General features: G+C 40.0%; 2 protein-coding genes across 7 annotated transcripts in view; one reads left to right on the top strand and one right to left on the bottom strand.

The window, feature by feature from the left end:
- The window catches only part of GARRE1 (granule associated Rac and RHOG effector 1), a 53,294-nt gene extending 34,426 nt beyond the window's left edge, over window positions 1–18,868 (bottom strand). The window contains exons 1-4 of one of the 6 annotated variants that reach the window (XM_080552727.1): window positions 18,723–18,868; window positions 7,214–7,337; window positions 5,625–5,698; window positions 1,076–1,192 (exon numbers count right to left, since the gene is read on the bottom strand). The gene's annotated coding sequence lies outside the window, so the exon portion shown is untranslated. Of the gene's footprint in view, window positions 1–1,075; window positions 1,193–5,624; window positions 5,699–7,213; window positions 7,338–13,211; window positions 17,739–18,722 lie in introns of those variants that run through there. The other 5 variants (XM_080552725.1, XM_080552726.1, XM_080552730.1 and 2 more) reach the window with 5 other exon arrangements.
- A 66-nt stretch (window positions 18,869–18,934) lies between these two features.
- The window catches only part of GPI (glucose-6-phosphate isomerase), a 40,524-nt gene continuing 36,290 nt past the window's right edge, over window positions 18,935–23,168 (top strand). Inside the window, exons 1-2 of the mRNA XM_080552837.1 lie at window positions 18,935–19,041; window positions 19,243–19,304. The gene's annotated coding sequence lies outside the window, so the exon portion shown is untranslated. The remainder of the gene's footprint in view (window positions 19,042–19,242; window positions 19,305–23,168) is intronic.

Here is a 23,168-nt window from a genome sequence, read left to right as displayed (position 1 = left end):
GTTTTTGATGCTATGCAACTTTAAAAAGAAAACCCAGTCAGAGTACAGTATGATTTTAGTATTGTTAGACAAAAAGCAATGTTTCAAGGCAATGAAAATTATAAAACGTCTATACTTTTAAAGCTCTTCTATGAGCAACACATTTTTGAGTACTGGAAGTATAAGGCAGATTCTGTACAGAAAATCCTGTGAAGCTTTTAAGATTTCTGATTTTTTTTCTCTGCCTGTTTGAAGCAAGCATGATGAAACCTTTCAAAACATTTGGAGTAACTCAACACCAACCATCTTTCCTTTCCCAAATTATTATGCTGCTTCTAAATTCTCAATGCTTGCTACAGAATATAACTACATCATTCTCTTGATGCTAGACTACATCAAGAAAAAAAACTGCAAACGTGTTTTCTTAGTTGCATTAAACATACTGATCCTCACCCACTTAACAAATGAAATGGCTAATATGAGCAAGTGCTTCCACATGCAAACTTCACTTTTTCATATTAATAAGTGTATTACCATACTATTTCCTTGTGACTGATACTTAAGTCTAACCCAACATTTACTTATATTTGTTCTCTTCAGCACACATTAGAGGCTTTATCTATTTTAATGTTTGCCTTCCTCCTCACACAACTCATTCATTGAAATTTCCTACTTGAAAGTCATTAAGCATTCTGAAATATGAATTGCATCTCCAGAAATAGAAAACAGGAGTACATCATATCAGAAACACTGACATCAGCACATACACTTACTGTCTCATGACAGTTGCAACCATGAGCATTTTTGCCATGTAACTAAGAGAGATTCATGTCTCTGTACCACAGCTCCTGTGCTCTGACTTTCCAAATGCTTTATAGGCTTACTGTATTTGAGTAGCAGCAGATTCATCAGTGAACAGCTGGAGTTTTGCCCAGGAAAACAAACTACAGTCTATACTGAAGAGAGGGACATGATGATTAGGCCTTTCAGATCCCTCTCATGTTGAAAATTATGGAATTATCAGAAAACTGTAATCATGGAAATGTTAAACTAAGGAGAATGTATTTTTATAGCAAATGAACATAATTATGTTTACCATATTTGGGCCCGAAGTTGGCTGGCAATTCAGTCTGTATATAGACAGCAATATCTGATTCACTGTCACAGGATATGAATAAACCAGAGCAATCCAGTGCGCATAGCAGCCTCTTTCCTAAAAGAAAACCAAACATCAGTGTGTACATAGTACATAATACTCCAAATGCATCAAATAATAATACTGTAAATCACGTAGTAGCTTAATAGTTTCAGCTTTAATTCTAAAATCATTCTTGAACTGGATCTTTATAACAGGAGACTTTTGGAAGCTGTCAGAATGATTTGCTTCTAAGAATCTACATTTTTATACATTAAATTATGTAGAAGTAATTTCTGTAGCTCATGAAGGAACAGTGGTGACAAGTAATTTGAGATCATAAAGATTAGAAAACTCAAAATGGCAGCATGCATACTTCATAACCTTTCTTCAAAAAAGTGGTTATATGTCTTCAGCACAGCCTTCTCCTTCTCATTAAGACCAGAATTTATAAGTCTTAATTAAATATAGATGAGACTTAAAATAGCACTAACTCATCCTGCATAGTTGGGGTCAAAACACAATTAGTTACAAGATGAACTGCAGGAGCACCCTCCAGTTTTTAAATCTCTAATAGAAACCAAACGGGAAAAATACAGCTACATCTTGGCTTAGCACTTAGCTAGTTCTGCCTGCTTTACAGCAGACAACTTAAAAAAAACGTTCCCTGAGTTGCTCAATCTCCTGCAAGTCTTATTAACACTGGTTCAAACAGAAGTTAAGCACCAGAGACAAAAGGATTCTCCTCCTGCCCTTCTTAAGCAAGCCTGTGGTTCCAGCAGGTACCACCCCATTTTTATTACAATGGCAACAGCTTAAATCTTTTCAGACTGCAGCATCTGGTGCCATCTATTAGCTGCTTCAGTAAACCTGCTTCCTATTTCAGTTCATGGAATAATTTGTTGCCTTTTATCCACACAATGTAAATGTCAAAATAGGCCACAGGTCAACTTAAAAATCAGAAAGCTGCAGACTGAAGGCTGAGGACTGTTAGTGTAGTCTTGGGTCTCCATCCCCTCCTTACACTGATACAGCTGTGAGAAATTTCTAGTTTCTTAGACACTTAGATGTTTGGGTTTTGCATTTATGTTCCCAGGAAGACTAGCTTGATTACATCTACTTTCTTTGTATTAAAAAAAAGCCAAATATGTTAATATTTTAGCAGACTACTGTTCTCCTGCTTCTTTAAAACGGTTTACACTCAACGATGAAGTTTATTTACTTCTATCAACAAAAATAAATTTACACATTTGGAAACTAAATTTGCACATTTGGAAATAAATCTCACTTTCTAAACTTAGTGTAGACGCTACTAAGGAACATAAATAACTTAACACAACAGCAATTTGCTAACAAATGCATACATGAAATTCCACCGGCACGTCTCAGCAGCGCACACGGCTCTGCCGGCTTCCAGCTTTAAGCTACTACATCAAGCGTATGGCAGGGAAAGGCATACAACAGACAAACTGATGTAAAGAGAAATTCTGATGTGATTTGATGCAATGCCATTTTCTCTTTAAAAAAATCCATTGTTCTTGGGTTAAAATTACTCCCCAAACAACCCTCCAAATTAAGTTATCAATTGTTAAATAATTATCTGACCTAATTTACAATATATAAAGCACAGTCGGACCAGCTTAGCATGTCCTGAAAGTAGAAGTACTGACAGTTTTATACAAACAGCTAAACTCCCATCCATCTGCATAATTTGTCACCAGGTTATTATGTGCCGAAATTTCTGCACTGAGTTGTGCAAGAAATCTCTCCCGGCAGAGGGTACAATGGGAGATTTATGCTGCTGTAATACATCTTGGAAGAGAAATACATGTAATGTTTTAACCCATACAACAAATGAATGTGATCTATTGACTAGAAACCAGAGAAACATCCATAAGCAAACCTGAACACTTAAACTTTATTAGATCCTTCTGAAAACTGACGTGTCCTGTTCCCTCTGAAGCGCCTAGTACCACCAGTCAAACATATCCCACACACGCAGCAGTAGAAGATCCTGACTTCACTAACCAAGCACATCCGCCGCTGGATTTCAATATTCAGTAACAGAGCTGATTTTTGTTCACAAATGAAGACTAGAAAGAAACATTTAAAATTTTACCTATCTACTGCTGCGCCAACTATATTTAAAAATAATTATCAAACGTGAAACTAGGCTTACACATTTCGGTGATTTTAGCCAACTAACACTCCTTCCCAGTAGCTTACGTTGGCAAAGGGCTTTCTGCTGCAGAAATTGCGACACAGCAATGCTCTGCCAGCCATAACACATGGCAAAGATGCCAAACACATTCAAGCAGTGTTTCAATACGAGCTGGTGCATCTATTACTGCTCCAGCCAGACCCCTTTCAAACACGTTTCCCAAGTATTATGTTTAGAAAAAGCAACCTCTTCGCCACTGGGGCTGTTTGTGCAGAGGGCATGCAGACGGCCCAGGCAGAACCACCCCAGTGGCACCACATGCTGCCCGTGCCTGATGGAGCAGGAGCAAGCGATGGTAAGGAGAAAATCACCAGGCACAGCACCAAGCGCCCAGGAGATACGTGGCAAGTTTTACGTAATCTATTACAACAACTCTCCCAGGCACCCTTTTTAGCCCTGCTGGATTTCCTGCCTTCTCCCCATCCCCCAAGCAGGCTCCAAACCTTGAAGTAACCTTGTTCTGCTCCCCCCCCAGAGACGGCTCCATGCCTGAAACATAACCTCTAATCTTATTTTCTATTTCTAGCATACAATTCACGACCCTTATCCCAATTTTTTAAATTAAATATCCTCCGCGCTGCAGACTGTTTCCTATAGCCATGATAACGCACAGACTACGTCAGAACCTACAACCATATGCTTCTGGTCGAGGACAATTTTACATCACTTAAGGGCATTAGAATTAGAAACACACACTATTTTTGTATTATAGGTTTAAAAGCCTCCTCTGAAAAAGAAGTTTTCAACACTGCTGCCAGAACTACACTGCAATGAAACAGCTTTATTTGTTGGAAGGTTTAGATAAAGACCTTAAAATACAACAGAAATGCATTTCAGGGCAGTCTGCAAAGTGAAGCATAAACTTAGAGCAATTAGAGCGACTTAGAGAATATTTGCAAACATTAAGCTGAAGTCTTAAAAACTGCAGGGTTTTATGACAAAGGAAGTCGTCTCATCTAACACCATCTACTTATTAGATGGATTTTGCTTAAACCTGCCTTTTTTTTTTTTTTTGGACAACAACAAAATACAGAGTTTACCATTGATTCTGCAACATTTCCTACACAAGATGTATTAAAATCAAAATAGCCTACTGGATCAAATGTCTATCCAGACCACAATGATTGGGGTCTAAATTTGTACTTCTAATTAGTTAGCACTATTCATAACTCCCTTTCATACTTTTATCAATATTTAATTTAACAGTTGCTAGGGTGAAACATCCCGCCATGTACAAATTCTCCTACAGAAGCACTTTGATACAGAACAACTCCCCGAAGAATGACAAAATATTTTTCTGTCTCCAAAGTGCCAAAAAAAAAGTTTCCAGGAGGCATCCCAAACCCGGAGGTTGCAGTCTGACACAGTCAGGCCCTCAACAGAGCTGCACAGTTACAAGTACGTGTCTGCATTTTCATCAGCCACATGCTAACACTCTTCCACCTACCCCAAAATAATCTGTTTCAGTTCTAGAAAACACGTCTCGGAAAGCAGCGGGAATGCCTATCACTGCTCAGTTGGCTGTGCTTACTCTGCAGTGAAGGACAGCTTTGGTCACTAGGCACTAGTGATTATCTTTGCTTACGCACAGTCAAAGTGGAAGAAAAAAAAGAAATAGTAAATTCCAATGCACCATATATCAAAATATTGATAATGCTTACACCAAACCAATAGATAGCCTTTCAAAACAAGACTAACTATATTGGCCTTATTTTCCTTTGTTTAATCAGAAGATTAGTCAGCCTAGAATTATAAGAACAAACAAATTGTCATTAGAAGTTCAAAAATTTTTTTCTGAATTATATTTTGGACATAATCAGTTGTTGGGACAACTTGGCTACACAAGCAAAATTAGGAAAGAAGGAACAATCTTTGGACTAAGACATGAAGCGCTACAACATGCTTTGTTAAACTTATATATTCTATCAGCATGTTTTACAATAAATACAGTTTATTTTGCATTAGTCTGCACAGGCAGTTCTAATAAATGCCATTAGTATGTTCTACTTTCTCTCTCCCACTCCTCCTTCAGCCTCCATCCTATTCTCAGCAGGGTATCATTTGAATTTATTGGTAGTTCCACAGAAACTGAACTGTGCAAGTGGGAAGACAGCCCCTAGCAATTAAGAATAAAAGCAGATAAGTGAACGTAAATTAGACTAGAGAAAAACAAGTGCAAGAATCTCTTAGGGCAGCAGAGCTGGATTTTGAAACTGACTGGAAAACAATAAATATAAAATATTTAAGTCAGAGTCATCTCATCAATATACTTATCAGATCAGTTTATACCATGAAGTTAGCATGCCAACAGGATCAGTACAATCCGAAGCAGCCCAAAAGTGAAATTCATTCCTAGGTGGCAACTGGAGAAAAACAACAATACTATCTGTACTAAAAATAAAGAAATTCTCATATATGTTGATGATGTTACAAGTCAAGTCTGCCCTTCCCTTACCAAAAAACATTTTAAGAAGATATTTCTGACAGTAATTTCACTGAGTCTTAAGGTTCGATGTTTGAAAGCTTCTCCTCCCCCCCCCCCCCATCCTAAAATGAGGGCTAAAAACATCTCAAAAAAAAACTCACTGAAATTCTCATGTCAATGAATGATGGCCACAAAAATTTATCATACCACTAGGAAACTATTTGCCAGTATGTTTTCAAAAAGGATACTGTTATTCAAATGGAAAAAGAGTATCACACTATGACTGCCCAACAATCCAAATAACTGTTTCAAAATATTAAATTCATTAAATGTTTTATTACTGTGGTCTCCATAAAATACAAAATTAAAGTACTAATATAATTTGCTTGTCAGATGTAAATATTTTATAAATGGTTTCCCTGCAGTCTCTGCTTTCAGTAATAAGAATTACAGAAATAATTCCAAAATCCTCCTTGAGTCTAATATTAAGAAAGCCTTTACTTTTTTATAACTGTTTCTACCCCCACCTGTCTTAAAGTTTCAGGAACATAGCATAGGTGGTTTTAGTCACGTAAGAGTATTCTTTGTCATAAAGCATTCTACCTACCAAAAACTGTGAATCAAACATTTTCACAACACATCTGACTCAGCGTACACAGAGCTTCCCCGCCAGGTGAGCCTGCAACCTGCTTGAAACCCACCTTCCTGCAAGAAGCTAGACACCGCTCAGGAACCACAGCCAGGTATTTTGTATTTCAACATGGATCTCATCTAAGACATATTCTTTATTTTCAAGTTCTTCCAACCGCAGTGGAACATTCACACAGTAGCTACATACAGCTCAGCCAGGCTGACTTTGGACACACTCATCATCCCATTACCAGTCCATGATCAACATTATGCACCCCAGCAGCCCCCATCTCCCATACCACGCAAACTCATCGTGGTGCTTTCAGGAAGCACGGGACACAGGTGTCCTCTACCTTGCTCTCAGAAATGTATACTGAGATGCTCGTAGATCAGCTCTAAACCCTGAAGAAGGTTGCTTTGAGGCACTGCGGTTCTTTTACAAAGCGTTCTATTTATATATCAGCAAAATGAAGAAAAGCTGTTAAAAAGTAGAGCCAACAGGCTAAGCAAAGTCTAAGTAAGCTCGTGACTTCTGCCTATTCCGAAAGGTAAGCATTCCTCTATTATTCAGTAATCGAGACTGGGCCAAACAGTTCATTAAAGTATTTCCCTTCCAACTTTTTCTCGACAAATTTAATTTGGTAGCTAAAAATCAGTGAATTCTTGAATATTTAGATGGTGTCCACTCTGTGAGAAATGGGAAATTTTTTCCAACTACAACCCATACAATTCTTACAGTTCCTAAATCTAGCCTTGTACATACCCTGCTTTCTTTCCCCTACCCCTAAATATATTTTTTGTTTAACATGTTCAAATACTTTACCTTCTCTTTCCTAACACAGGGAGATGGGCTTTGGGCAGAAGAAAAAAGGCAAACACGGTCTGCTAGCGTAGTCACTTCTGCCCGAGTTCTTCCATTGCTAACGGACCTCTCCTTTCTGTCTAACCTGCAACAGAGTTAAGAGATAAAAATAAAAATAATGACTCCTTCCACACATGTCCCAGGAGAAGACGAGTGGAATTATTACTTGGGTAAAAAGTTCACCTTATATTTGCTTTAAGATAAACAGTGCAGTAATAGTCCCCCACAGAACAATTAGTTGTTTGGAAAGAAGCTGGTAGAGCTAACAACTAAGTAAGGCTCATGTTTTCTCCATTTTTCTTAACTATGTTCTCCATTTACAGATAATATATCTTCCACATTTTTCCCCTTTTTGCAAACTGACAGAAAACCGAACTTGTGTGTAGCCTGCTCCAGTTATTGACAGTAGAAGAAAGTGCAAATTGCTCCTCACAATCAAACAAAACAGCTAACACATTTCCGTGGGAAGGATTTCTATCCACTCCTGTCTCCAAAGCATCATATGGAGAAAAACAAATCAAAGTTGTGTTACTACCGCTACTGATATGCCTTCCTTCCAAGACTCTCTGTAAGGATCTTGCTCTATTTCTAGAGTTACTCTATCAGGCAATTACAATTCTATACTCTGCATAAGCTTACAACATATATCTGTAGCAATCTCCCAGAGAACACTATGATAAACAAATGCAAGCATGCTAGATTTATTTTTTCCATCTTTTCCTAAGAAACTCTGCTTTTCCCTGTATATTATATTATAAAGGCTGTAGTTACCTGTCAATTTTAAACACTAAAAATCTTATTTTTGCTCAGAAGTCAACAGTACTGGTCCTATTTTTAACTTCTTTTTCCTAGTTGAAGGTTTAAAAACCACAGTATTAGAAAGGCATTCTTACAACTCATCAAGGTATTAATATTTGGTTTTATTCACAACAAATACATCCTGCTTACACCTAACAATACATCACGTAATAGGCACATACCAGCTATGTGCTCTTTTACTAAGAGAACTGAATTTCAAAAAAAAATAATCATTTTCTCATGATTTCCATTTTAAAAATAAGGAAAATGACCTTTCTTCAAAGTGTCCAGTAACATTATGTGGCTGGGGCAGACTGTACCACTTTTTGCCTTTATCAACTATTTTATTAGGAATACTCTACACTGAAGTCAGAACTGGGACTAGCTTCAAAGTAGTATTTTATACATCAAGGCATTTTACCTTCAACTACCATTCGTATTTCTGTGCAGCAGGGGAGTTTAAGCCAAACCGAGTTTAGAACAACAGGAATCTTTCACATTTTCAACGCGGCAGACTTCTCTCTGCCTCCTTCAGCTAGCATTCCAATCCACACTGTGCAATGCATACAAACAGGAGCATTTTCAATGGGAATTAAAATGGAAAATGGGAAAAATAACTACAAAATGAAAAAAATCACCAAGAGAAAAGTATAGTGACTGGATTCAGCAGCATTAGAAAAAGAATTGATTGCGGGCTCGGCAGTAAAACTGATGGTTTTCTTTACAGTGTATGAATATGATGATCAAAATTAGCTTAAACTATTTATGGTGTCTCAAATGCTATTAGCAAGGCATTCTGCTGCTTGAGTTCTTATATGCATACCATCATTTTAAACAGCACAGCCATTTACAAAATGCATTTGTATCTCCCCTTACAGCCAACATATTGTTCTCTGTCTGGAACAGAAAATGCTTCCATCGACTGTTTTTCATATCTTTCAGATTATTCTGTTGGCATTTCTTTGCCTCTGAAGTTGAAGTGTATAGACTCCACTTATGTAGACTTTTGTCCCTATTTTGGGCAAGACATTCTCAGAATGCTGTCTTCTGGGCAGAATGAGATCTGCCTACGACAGTGTAAGGTAAACGAAGGCAGTGAATTACAGGTCTTAAGTCAACGGTGTGATGCAAAAGGAAAAGAAGAAAATGCCACTCCCTAACAACACAAACCTTTAGAGACAGCTATGCTGGGGATAGGAAATTCACTAAGTAAACAGTGCTTTAAGGCACAACCAGGTTTTTTCACCGAGCATTGTAACCAGTATTCACACATACCTAGTTGCACAATATTCACTCTAAGTCCACTGTTGCAAATCCTGCCAGCTTAACTTGGCTCACTTAGGATTCCTTGTAGAGAAATACATTTAGCAAAGGTAAAGCACACAAGATGCCCCACATTCACATGTTACTCTTTAACACGCTGTATAACTGGATCAAAATACAGCATACCTTCCTGTCTGTGCTTGTCATGCTGAGGACTGTATCACTTACAAAATCTTAAGTTAAAAGGGAAGGGACCACAATTAGGTAGTGAAGAATATTTCTTAAGCTACACTTACCCTTGCTTTTCCTGATAGACAATTTAACGTGCAATGAAAAACAACCAACACGGTAGAGACAAGCAACTTGTGCTCCCGAACAGAATATATCAAATAGCATATGCAAAGAAGAGAATGTATTCCTTCCCTGAAGCAACAAAAATGTTTTGAAGAAGAAACTGCTTCATCTGTGCTAAAAATCCTAGAACAAAACACAAATTCAACTTTTAAGCAGAAAGTGACTAACTGAAATAGATAATTTTCTTCTGCTTCAGGAAGAAACACACTACATCAGACAGAGAAGAGCATCCACTTGCTGAACTGCAAGCTTAAGAAATTGTCAATAAGAATTGTCAATATCTCAGAAAAAAACACAACTTAATGTCAAGTAAAATTTTATCAGTCATATTAACAGTAGGTTTCTGTAAATATCATAATGCACAAAAAGTTGAGGGACACTAAGACCTTTCAAGTGGAACACAGAGCAAAAGATATGAAACACAAGGGAAGGCAGCCTAGGCAGACATTTTCCATCAGTAATTCTACAAAGTGCAAGGGATGGGGAAACGCACTTTAAAACACAAAACAACAAATAAGAGGGTAAGGACAGGTGATTCTAGAGAGACCAACAGCAATGTGCTAATTACAGACACTCCCTTAGAAACTGACTTGAGAAATTCAGTTTAAAAACACTCTAAATTATCAAAAAAATTCAATACATTGGATAGGTAATAATCTCTGTGCAGGTGTTTAAGAACCAATTAAACTTACTACATTGTACTTTATAACCAGAGTAGCTATTCAACCCTCAACTCTGGTGCCTGCAAGCCCATCCACACACCAAGTGTTCAGTCCAAAGGCATGTCTGTTTAAAGCATGCTCTTCTGAAAAGCATTCCGAATCAAAGACACCGTGAAAGGTTTTAATGTAGTGACTAACATCTGATTAGCAGCAACCTAAAAAGCATTAGAGATTCAGTGACAAGAACATCTCCTGATGCTTGAAAGACAGCACCTGATTCGAAAGAGATCTCTGCAGCCCTCAACTAAAACCAGGGTCACTGTGATACAGTGAGAGAAGGCAAGAGAAGGTAAGGGTAGAAGAGTTGCTCGAGTCTTTCAGCACACATTCAGGGGAAACACAATTAAGGGGCAAATCAGTTTGTTCTTCATTTGCCTGACCATCAGACAATTCTAATCAAACGTCACAATAACTTAACTGTTCCAGAAACTAAAATGGAAAAAGAAAAGACGCTTCCTGATGTGTCTTCAAAGGAAGAAAATGCACTTTTCCCCAAAACATCTCACTTAGTCTTGTGCGTCAACTACAGATTTACTCTATCATACCAATCCATCACCACAAAAATGTAACATTCCTATATAAAAACAAAACATGTATCATTAGTGGTTTTCAAAAGATCTCACGTCCAGCAACATCTGCAGAGCAATAGATTTCTCTTAACCAGAGCCGAATCTTTTCTAACCACAAAAGCAAGCATCGGATTAATTTCAAAATAGCACAGGTCAGCTGCACCACGTTTCCACGTGGATAAACCAAGAAGTGCACTTGACCGAAGACTGCCAAACTACCTCACATTCTGTCCCATGACCCAAGTCTTAAGACCAAATATTATATGAAAGATAAATGTATTTTAAATTAGAGTTGATGACTGCAGAATGCACTTGCTAAGAAGAACTTGAACAAACCCATATTAAATTCATGGTCAAATCATCACAATTTTATATAAAGTTTGATAACTGCTTAGCTTATTTTGCAATAATTTGTCTCAAACTTTACAATACTCATTTCTCTTTGGTCTTGAAGTGAATTTGACATCACAATCTGTTGTCCTGTAGTTTGTTGCAACATTTAGAGAAAAAAGGTTTATTATAAGATCTAATGGGATTGCTAAAGAGAAAAGGTTTTCTCTCTTCCGGAAAGCAACACAAGACATACAGAAAAATTGGAAGCTCTCTAGGCAAGGACTCTTTCTACAGTTTAATACAGAACCAAGCACATTCCCAATAATGGTATATGTGTTCTTTTTCCAGCATTTTGTCCTAATAACTGGCATTTCCTCCCAGCACCTCATGCAATTTTTATTAGCATGGAAGTCTCTTAAGAAAGAGAAGCCATAGAAATAAAAGTCTGCTTTTATTTGCATTATTTCAGGAAATTTTATTTTTAATGTAGCCCTGCTCTTCTATATAAGAACTTCAGCAGCTTGTCTTCAAAAGTAGCTAAAACAGAAGTACAGGTTATAATACTACCAAAATTTTAACTTGGCTTGTATCACAACTTGTGTATCTATACCAGTTGCTGCCCAGCACAGTTTATTTGTATTCCACTGTGAGTTAGCAAAGTACGTCAGTTTGCTCTCTGTAGGTGAAGAATGTACGAGTATCTACGCAAACCTCTGCTTTCCTGCCAACAACAGCAGCAACCTGGCAGGCTCGATCATTTCATTTACACTGCTCAGAACTGGGCTCAGGAAAGTAAAATTCTTATCACTATACATTTTCTTAATTGTTTGGTCTTGATCAAATTAATTAAAGTTTTAAGCTTTTCTAAATGACACATGTATTTAGCTTTAGATCTATTTTTGGCACCACATTAAAGCTCTCAGCTACATCATCTGCTTGTAAATGGTCATTTCACATTGGAAAAAGCGTAGAACTTATTACCTTGTTATGCAAATATTTGCAAACTGTGTCGTTCAGCCAAATGAACATAAATACCTAACTATATCCTTGGTAAGTGGCTAAATACAGTTTTTCCAGAGCTACAAAACATGCACTGATGAAGCTGGATTCTGTACAACGTATTTGCACAGGTTTAGTTAACGCCGTTCTATACTATCTGGCCTTAACTCCTGCTTGGACAAAGAACTGCAGACCACTCAACAGTAGGCAATACTGCTATGCTTCACTCCAAATAAATCAATATATTCCTGTCTCAAAATCCTTATCAATATATTCCTGTCTCAAAATCCTTATCAATATATTCCTGTCTCAAAATCCTTCCATTTTTTTATTTTTTATTTTTTTTACACTAATCGCAAGTGCTTCCAGTGAAAGACAAAAAGCTGCATTTGTTTTTACGTTCATGTGACATACATGGTTTCATCTGAGCATTTGGAGGTGATGAAACCATTCTACATTGAAGTTACCTGACAAGATGCACGCAGAAAAATACAGTTTATAGAACTGAAAGAATGAAATTTTTAGCTAGTCTCTTCCTCCTTGTACTCTTCCTCCTTCTACAAAATACTATCTGGTGCAAGACTTGCAAATAGCATTCTGAGAAAAATTTTGAAATACTTAACAGAAAGATCACGTTCCTTGATTCTTTTGGCATAGAATTACATTTACCCACAGTGATATTTTCCCTGTGATCTTCAGTCTTCTTCACAAGTTTTGAGGATGCAGAGACAACGAAAGTCTTTCGACAACAACAGGGGTTGTTTTTGTGTCTGTCCCTCCTGGTCACTACAGCTTTCATTGTTTTTCAGCAGTTCTGTAACATGACTGGGCTACGCAAGAAGAATTTCTAGCATCTTCAGGATGAGATTAACAGCTTCAAGTATTTTTAAGGAACATTTTAAAGTATTACCTTGTACTTACACTCTTTGGAAGAAACACTTCAAAGATCTCCAGATTTTTCTGGAATGTAAGCTGTAGACATTCAGGTGCTTTATCTTTCTCTAGGGAAACTCTTGTGCTTGAACTCAAACTGTTCTTCTAAAGCATAATCAGCCAAGTTCTATAATCTGTACAGAAGAGCATGAAATTCAGCTTTCATAAACAGGGAAAATACCTAGAACATTGCTTCGAATATCTTGGTATCAGACAGAGCATGCGGACATACTTGAAAGGGCGTAATTTCACCCCAGTATATCCTGAGGAATCCCTAATACTATCCAGAAACTTGCAAACATACGAAGTTATCACAGTGAAGTAACGTACTTGAGTAACTAAAACCAGTGTGTTCTGAAAGAATTAAAGATAAATTTCTTTGCTAGATTACTCTCCCACAGTAACAAAAGCATGAATCACACTAGGGATGGCTATGGCGAAGCAAGGGGTCCATAACATTCCCATCTTTCTGCTCTTCTCCCACACTCTCCTCTGCAACACACTCCATACGGTGCTTTAAAAAGTTCCCAAAACATAGCACGTCTGAATAAAGCATTAAAGGGTCAAAGTTAAATATTATTATTTCTAAGGGAAACCAACTTCCCCTAACATTCAGAAATTGTTGACGTTCAGGACTTTTGTTCCATCCCCAGATTGCACCGGCATATGTCGCACGGAAGCCTATGAGGAATTTTCTGTAATCAGACGACTCCATTTAAATGTCAGCTTTGAGTGCACAACTAAACAAGAATCACACCTTCAATACTGTTATTAAACAATCAGTTAACATGTTCCCCTCTAACTTCCTAGCCAACGCATAAGTCAGGAAAGAACAAAAATACAATATCCAAGCCTGAGATGAGGTGGCTGACAGGGCAGTAAAGGAATTTTCCTGTTGAAATTTTCCAAAAAAATCTGTCTTTTGCAATGCTATTGTACAGAAATGCCTACCAATAAATATTAACTTCTGACAAGTACTCCACTGAAAGACGACTAGATAGAACATTAAAGAGTCATATTTACTAAAAAAGCCTAACCACTTGAAAAAGTAGAAAACTAATAGAAAAGCAAGAAACCGAAGACCACAAAGAAGGAATACAGTCGTGTTGCAAGACAATGAAAAGAGAGCTAGCCTAAAACAGAAAATATGTTCAGTCATCCCAAGGAGAGAATTTTACTGAAAACCATAATTGGAAAGTAGTCGCAATTTAAGGAGGTATTTTAAAGATGTTTCCTAAGGAATTACTTTCTCTGATGTAACCCTACCAGAAAAAACATACAAGATAACTTTTAATTTAAAAAATGGGGGGCAGCCACTTTACAGCAAGAAGTTGTTTTATATTTTAGAAGTACAAAAAAAATATTTACTAGTGTTATCATGTTCTCTTATAATGGCTTTCCTTCAAAGGGAGAGTATTTATTTCCTTTGTGAAAATGGTTCTTCAAAGGAAAGGCCTGGAATATCCTACTTAAAACTTTCATTGTTTTAATAAAATTTGTAATAGGTGCTTGCGCCGATAAGCTCTTGTATGTTATCATTAGCCTGAAGCCAATGGACCACCAACAGCAGGTAATACCACAGACAGAAGAATGTCTGACTTGCTAAAATGACTCCCAAACATGCTCCACCAGCCCCAGCTACTCCCACCTCATGCACACCCTACTGATCTTTACTCACAGCCACCTCAACATTCCCTCAGCACCACCTGGAATACTGTGCGTTCCCCTTTCCAGCCCTTTTCTTTCATTCTTCCAAGCTAAACCTGCATTTCTAGAATCTCTGCTCTGCTGTTCCCCCTCACACCCACTCTTCCCCTCTTAGTCTAAGGCTGCTCTAACTCAGGTCACTGGAAGTCAGTTTGCCTCGTGCAAAGTTGATGAGCTTAACAGAACCTTGCAGAGTAAGCTCCCCAAATTTATTTTTAAGAAAACAATATACTAATCCTCACCAATTACAGCTGACTAAGGCAAGACTGGTATTTCAAGACCACCAAAGTTCCCAAAATAATTCTTGTCTTGTAACATTAGTGAAACATCTCACCAATGTCATGTTTTTGGCAAAATTCAAGGATTTGACCAAAATGATATATTCACAGAACACCAGAAGACTGGGATCATATCAGACAAACTCAGCAATTAAACTGCAAAGTAGTATTAGTAATATTAATGCCTCATGCTCCCCTCTCCCACAACTTAATAGTTTCTTTGGGGGCAGAAGGGACTAAATCCCTCCTACTATAAAATAATCCTTTAAGTACAACAAAAACAGAAGACAAGAAACCCACACAAAGCCAAAAAGGCACGACAAAACATTAATACTAGCATCTCGGTGAGTTTGGAACACATCTTTAACAAATTCCACTTAGCTTTCAAAACATTTTTTCATCCTACCAAGCAGAGCTTCAGATTCTGCAGATACCGAGAGACAGCACCTTCTGTGGTCCTCAAATAAGCTTCCAGAGTTGCTTTCAGCCACAAGATGTACAAAATTTAAACATCCCAGAATACAATCTTGCCTGGAGAGCACAAGATTGCCTGCAGCATGTTATTAATAAACTGTTGTTACCCAAAGGCCAATGAAGGTCAAAAAACACTAATTGAGAGATATCACCAAGCTCTAGGAGGACTGGTGTAATTATAACGTAGATTTTGTCGAGCCTAGCAGAATCAGCTGCCCTGTGAACCAGCTTCAGCACACTGTTTTTGTGATGAGGTTACCCATGCTGCTGGAAATGTCATCTTTCATGTATGATATAAAACCCTTTCTATAGCTACTAACAATACCCTGGCATTGTTCGTAACATGTAGGGTGTTGTTCTGGCCAGCATCCAATTCCAGTAATAATACTCTATCTACCTACAGTAACCACAAGACGATATTCTTCATTTTCAGCCCCAAGTGTTTTTGCAGCACAGCAGCAAGCTGTTGAAGAATTGCCACATTTCACTCTAAGTTCTGCATTTCACTGGGCATTTATCCGTCTGCACAGATCAGGCATTTCCCTAGAACTGTAGAAACACCTTGAGATTATTGGGAATAAAGGAGTTCTTTTCATACGGTACAATTAGTCATATCAACAGTGATAGCTATTTTGAGCAGCACCTATTAATCACTATCATTAGCAGGATCTCTGGTGTACCAGCATTCACTGTACCAAGAACAAGTCTTTTCCTATTACAACACTACTATATAAACAAAAGCAGCAGCACAATTTCTCTTCACACAACCCTGTTTTGAGTAATGAGAGGCAAGCAGCAGCACTTAAAACTACACTCAATACAGGATACAAAAGGAAGCTTACTTATACCTCACAGGACAGTAAAAATACAATTGTTTTCCTGCAAAGAAAGCCTGGCAGTCATTTGTATGCAGGGGAAGAGGAGGTCATGAAAAATAATACATTGTGGGAAGAAGTGGGGGAAAAAGCACTCTCAGTTTGGAGGCAGAAGAAAAAACACAGAAAAAAAAAGATTCAAGTGATCAAATACAAGTTGATGCCTAAGAGATGGAAGAAACTCAGACTATTCTTTTAAAGATTTTCAGCAGATTATTTTCATACTGTTTTGTATGAAGGATCAATTGTTAACCACATTTCAAAGTCTCAGAAGAGACTTTTGTCTCAAAAACATTCCCTGTATGCAGTATTTCTAGTTTCCTAACACCTCTGAGTAACTCCTGATTCAGAATGAAAAACGCTAACAGAAGGATTTATGCCTTACGCTGACCTAAGAAGCAACACCACAAGACGCACATGAAGGAGCAGCTCCGCGTTGCTTCCAGCCCAGTTCCTCACACCTCAAAGGTGACATGAAGCAGCAGAAATGTGTATGTTGACCCGAAACACATCTTCTTCACAACTGTAATAGTTAAAAGAGAAAGGCCTTCCTTCTAGGAGGGAAAGAAAAAGAAGCAAAAACCTTGCGCAAGTCCTAAATTTGGAAGAATAGCAATTCTCTCCAGAATAAGGGTCTTCTGTAGAAACACTGCCCAGGAAAAGGCACCAGCCAAGTGCAGAATCACGTTGATGTACATGATACACAAATAGCACCTGAGTGCACGCCATGATCGGCCAGCACTCCTGATCCCATGAGCTGCATACCAAAACCTTCATGTGGCCGGAGCCCTGCGACACATGCCACATACCTCAGAGAGGTGAGGGAATGGGAGCGGATTGCAGGAGCTTCAGCCGTCCATCACCCACAGAAAACAGCAACAGCTCCTCAACACCACCCCAAGATGGTGTCGGGCTGAGCATACAAGCAACAACGGCCTTAAAACCAACGCTGACCTTTTCCCCGGCCTCTGGATTTAAGATTATCCAATGGCCACGCTGGCTATTACAAGGCCCAATGCCATTTTGGAAACCAAACCCGCACCTTTTGCCAGCTACAAGTGCCTCCAAAGCCCCAGGCTGACCAGCTGTGAGGAGCCGGGCACTTATCGCCACTATGGAGGGCTGATGTATGCCACCCTCTTCACCATGACACCCAGACATCTGTTCCTCTGGAAAACTAATAATAATGGCTGACTTGTACCTGCAACTAGGCTTGTAATTCCACCTGAAACAAAAACAAAGGAGAGCTCTCAAAATCTTTCAAATTACTGAGGTAACATCCCTCCACCTGACAAATTTATACCTGCTCCTCGTCACTCAGTGATAAAACCCCGCGCAGGCCCCATCTCAAGCAGGGCGAAGCAAAGGTATATTAGCAAAGTTTTCAGCTATGCCCCAAAACGAGAGTTTCCCTCTTCAGCCCGCAATATGGACACAAGGGACTAAAAATAACACTAAATAGCACTGGAAGCGAGCGTCAGGTGAAAGCCGAGCGCGGGCGGCAGCACGGAGACACCGCTGCGGGCCGGGGGTTTGGGGGAACCCAGCGCCAGGCCCCTCCGGGGGGCACCTCCCGGGGGCAGCCCCCGGAGCCCGGCCGGGCCCTGAGGCGGGGAGGCGGCCGGGTAGAGCCGCGCCGCCCTGAGGCGAGGCCCCCGCCGCAGGGTCTCTGTCGCTCGCTGCGGGGCCGGAGCAGGCCGGAGGGAGCGGCGGGCGGCCCCAGCTCGCCACCAAGGGGCGCAGGAACGCCCGCAAGGAGCAGGCCCCGCCGGGCTGCCCGCACTCGGGTCACGGCGGAGGGAAGGGGAGAAGGGGACGCGGCCGCAGCCTCGCCACCGCCCCGTGCCGAGCCGTGCCGAGCTGTGCCGAGCCTGCCGCCGCCACAACAGGGCCGGGCCGGCGCTGCCGAGGGTGCGCGGCGACAGCCCCCGGGCCGCGCCTCGGGGCACCGCCGCCCTCCCGCCGAGCCGCCGGGGGGCTCCTCCCGGCCCCAGAACGCCCGCTGCCCGCCTCGGCACCCGGGAGAGCGAAGGAGAGCGGCGGTAACGCCGGCCACGCCAGCCCGGTGCCTCGCACCGCCAGGGCCCGGCAGGCTGCGGAGCCGCGGGCGGGCTGAGGCAGGGCGGCGGGGAGCGGGGGCATGGCGGCGGCGCTCACTCACTCACCTGCCCGCGACAGCCGCCGCCGCCGCCCGGCCAGCGCCGCTCTGTGTACTCCGGAAACGGCGGCTCCTCCGCCGGGCGCCGGGGGAGGGAAGGAGGCGGGCAGGGACCGGCCGGGGGCGGGCAGAGCCGCGACTGACAGCGGGAAGGGGAAGGCGGGAGCGGGGCGGGCGGCTCAGGGCTTGGGAGGGGGGGGCGCGGCGCCTCAGGGAGCTGAGGGGGGGTGAGCGGGGAGGTGTGGGGCCTTGTCCCGGCATGGGGGTGCTGAGGAGCTCGCCCTATGTCCTTCCAGGCAAACACACATACATCGAGCTCACCCGAAGTGTGGCGAAGGCCCCGGCTGCCTCCTGTCGTGTGAGGGGACCCGGCCCCGGCTGCTGGGGGGCAAATGGGGAGGGTGAGGGACGGGCAGGCCGTTATTTCAGAGCGGAGGACGAGGGGAGAGGAGAAATAATAAAAAACAGTCCATATTTTATATTAACCTCAAATAACGAGGTTTCTCGTCCTGTCGTTTCATGGTCAGGTGCAGTGTGTCCTTCCACGCGGGAATGATCAGTGACAGAGATCGCCAGCAGCAACTGCAAAGTACTGTATTCTTCTTCTGTTTAAAGTCACTAGCTAGGGAAACTATGGGGTTCACCACCATTGTTAAACGTTTATTTGGGGATTGGGTAAAATGCTCACAAAGTTATCTGAAATTGGTCCCCTTGGGCATAATTATCATGGTGCTGCCAGCCTTACAAATTGCCCCAACCAAAACAGGCCTGGTACGTGACGGCTTTGCTGTGTGAATTTGAACCAGTTTATTATTATTCCTCACTCTTAATGAAGACTGTATACGGAAGGGTTTGCTGTGCAATTCAATGTATTTTCAAATCCTACTTCCAAAGAAAAATCCTGTTAATCCTGTCTTTCTTAGCAGAAGGTGGTTACTGTTTATTTCTAAGGTTTATTTAGAACCTTACATTTGAAATGGAACAAGAAGTTCATACAGAAGTACATACAGAAATAGTTGGTAGAAGTTAGAAAATAACGTCATATATAATAGTGAGAAAATAGTTAAAAGTTCTTGGAATATAAAGAAGCAAAAACTTTGTTTACAGGACTGAGCCTCTGATCATCTGGCTCTATATTAAAAAAAAAGGCAACAAAACACTAGAATATGATATTAATAAAGTGAAAATAAATAATTTCTACCAGTTTTTGTGCTGCTAATCAGAAAACTCTGTGGGAAGAAGTAAAATTGACAATTTATTGGACACCTTCTATCCACAAGCTAGGAATAGTCCTCAAATAGTGTCTGTGGGAAGCTGCCTAGGAGCAATCTGTGGCTTTGTTTCCTTTTCTGTAACAGATGGTTACTGGCAGACTGGGCTTCTCATCAATGTGTTGCCCCCGAACTTTTCTGATTCTTGTATGTCTACTAAGCTTGTCTCTTCCTGGTAAATTTAGTCCTCAAATTAAGAGATACCTGGGAAATACTTGGAAAGCAAGCAAGGCAACAGAAGGCTGTCATATTGTTGGCTCCTTCAACAGAGACGGGTGCTGGAGCATTCTTTTTATTCTGGGAGTGCAATAAGGGGCTGGAAAAGGTACCTTTTTTTTCTGCTTTTAACTAGCTAAATGGTAGGTGAACATTGATTTGAAAAAACGAAAAAAAAAAAGATAAAGACTCAGATGGGGTTTGAACAAGTTTTTGATTGGAACAAAGTATAAATAACTGAAAAGGAAGGGAAAGAGAAAAAATACTGCAATGTATTTTCCTTCCTCCTAGGCCAGAATCTGTGGCTGCACCTTAAAAATAATCCAAAGAAAGACCCAAAATACCTCCTGTTTTTTGTTTGGTTTTGTTTATTAAAAGAAAGAAGGGAAAGACACAGGCAAGCACACGTGTTTTTAGGTATACCTGTATTTCCTGTCCTTCAGAAGCAAAGTGGCCGTTCTGGAGCCTTTTAGCTGCAAGCAGCTCTCCAGGAGCTCAAGTGTTGCTCTTGCGCTGAGGTTGCACCACGTAGCCAGCACAGAGCAGCCTTGGAGACTCTTGTAGGAAAAAGGAAACCAGCAGGAGTTATTGAGGCAAACATTACCACTCGTTCTGGACTTTTCTTGCATGTCCAGTCCAGGCGTGTCCAAAAAGAAATCTGTAATCCCTGTTGAGCTATTGACGTTTCCCATCTATATTCTGGGAATTTTCTTTCCCTTCTGATATCGAAGCCATGTACCTTGTAGTTCTTGGTCATGTAAAGATTGTAATACGGTGCTCACAGGATCACAACAGTCTCCTGCCCTGATGAATAGCTGGCAAATGATGGAATACAAAATATTCCAAATATTGGAATAAAAATACTGTACTAGGTGATGGCTATCCACCAGTCCTGTTTTCTAAATAGTGCTATAGATACAGTTTGACAAACAGATCCCCAAACTATACAAGCTGTGCTGACGAAAACATACTGTATTCACAAGCAGAAATTTATTCTGCAGACCTTACGGTTCAATACAATGCTCAAATGTTCTTTTATACTAGCAGTAGGTGTCCAAATCTGCTCTGTATTTTGTTACCCTAGTGAATTAATTGTATTCAGTGGCTCTGCACAGAATTTGATTTTGTCAGTGGTGTTGAAACAATTTTTTAATAAGCATATTTTTTATTTTAATTCACAGGATTTATTTACATGTTATTATCTTTTTTACGATGGTATATAGCAACTTTTAACACTTAACCATCTCTAAAGGTCAGACATTTCATTTGAAAATTATTACAGATGAAGTTTATAGATTAAGAGCATAAATGCACAGAAGACTGATAAGAATCCTAGCCTTAAAGCTAATATTTCTTAACCAGATGGTAGGAATTTAATGCAGACTGAGAAATAAATACAAAGTTCACACTTCTTCATATGAATAGAGTATGAAAACATTCAATTCAGTAGAAGTACATAACTAATGCAAAAGAAAGAGGAAACTCCTAAGGACTAACAAATACGTAGTGTGACATGATGATTAATTTGTTTTCCTAAATGCTTGTTATGCTATATTTATACTGAATATTCTAATTTTTGATTCTCTGAATTCTAATTGTTTTGAAAGATGATAGTATGATTAACTATTTAGTAAAGTCCTATGTAGATCTGCACACAATAGATGTATTCAATTATATTTGTGATTTTCCTATCAATGTTACATATATATATACAAAATATGTGCTTTCCAAGACCTTCATTGAATAGGAAGGGAAGGAAACCGGTGCACTGCATAAACAAAAAACGTAACAATGCTATTTAGTGAGAGAGGAAACCAGCTTTGAAATGTATTATGAGTGCAACCTGATCTCAGGGGCTGTAGAGGAAGAAATCATTAGCTCAGAAAAAAAGCAGCACTGGCACAATAGCTAGTGTGCAAATGTTAATAAGGATATGCGTATCAGCAAGGTGTGGGATAAGATTAGGAGGATGAATGTTAGTAATAGAATCCCTCAGGAGTGGGTTGTCTTGTTGAGGGTAGAAGTTAATTTACATGGATTGTTGTTTCTGTTAATCAGATAGAGATATGTATAGGAAAAGGAAATGTGGGGAAAACCAGGGTGATTTTGGAAAGCAGGCTTGATCACTAATGTTCTATTGTGTCAACAGTGATTTTCCCTTTGTGGTTACTAACTACTGTGAAAGTTGTGATTGTACATCGAAGTACAGGAAGAACAGCAATGGTGTTGCATCAATATTTGGACTGTATATTTGCAATTGTAGGATGAGAAGTAATGAAAATGTAGTTTTAGACCTAGATACATTATAGTTTGTACAGTATGTTACAGTTCTCGCAGCTCAGAGCCTGACTTGCTCTTGCTGTCTGAATGTTTGACAATGCAGGCATACACGTAGGCAAATAAGACTTCTAAAAATACATTTCACAAATCATCCATTCCAGCTGTCAGGGTGAGAACAGTCCTTTTGTCCTGCAGCCCTGGACAACTAAAATCCTATTTCAGACAAATGAAATTTAGTTATTTGCTGCCTAACAGGAAAGCTGCTGACCTATGCTTTATACTCCTCAGTACATTGACCAACCATTGTGTCCAACCTGAGGCTTAAAATGAGAATTGGCCTCTTGCCCAGCTTCTTTGTAAACACTACCAAATGGCAAAAGGAATCCTAGTTAGAGCCCCCAGGCTGTTGTCTGGAAAAATTCTCGCCTGTTACTTCCACAGGGCAAGTCCCACTTTGGAAAGAGTGAACATGACTGACTATATATGGCTACCTAAAAATAAAAATAGGGACAATCACCTTTTCTTCTCAGACAAATAAAAGATCCAGGTCACCTTAAAAAATCCTAGGCTGCAAGCCAATGACACTGGCTACAGGGAAAATAAATATATATACAAAAGAATCTCTTATTTTACATGTATCAGTCAAGTTCTGATTGAACTGAATGGAAGCCATTGACTTCAGTTGA

Source organism: Anser brachyrhynchus (genome assembly GCF_964034855.1).
Source record: "Anser brachyrhynchus genome assembly, chromosome: 12".
Classification (NCBI taxonomy): Eukaryota; Metazoa; Chordata; class Aves; order Anseriformes; family Anatidae; genus Anser; species Anser brachyrhynchus.
Note: the sequence above shows the minus strand (reverse complement) of the source record. Positions and strands in the feature narration are given on the sequence as shown.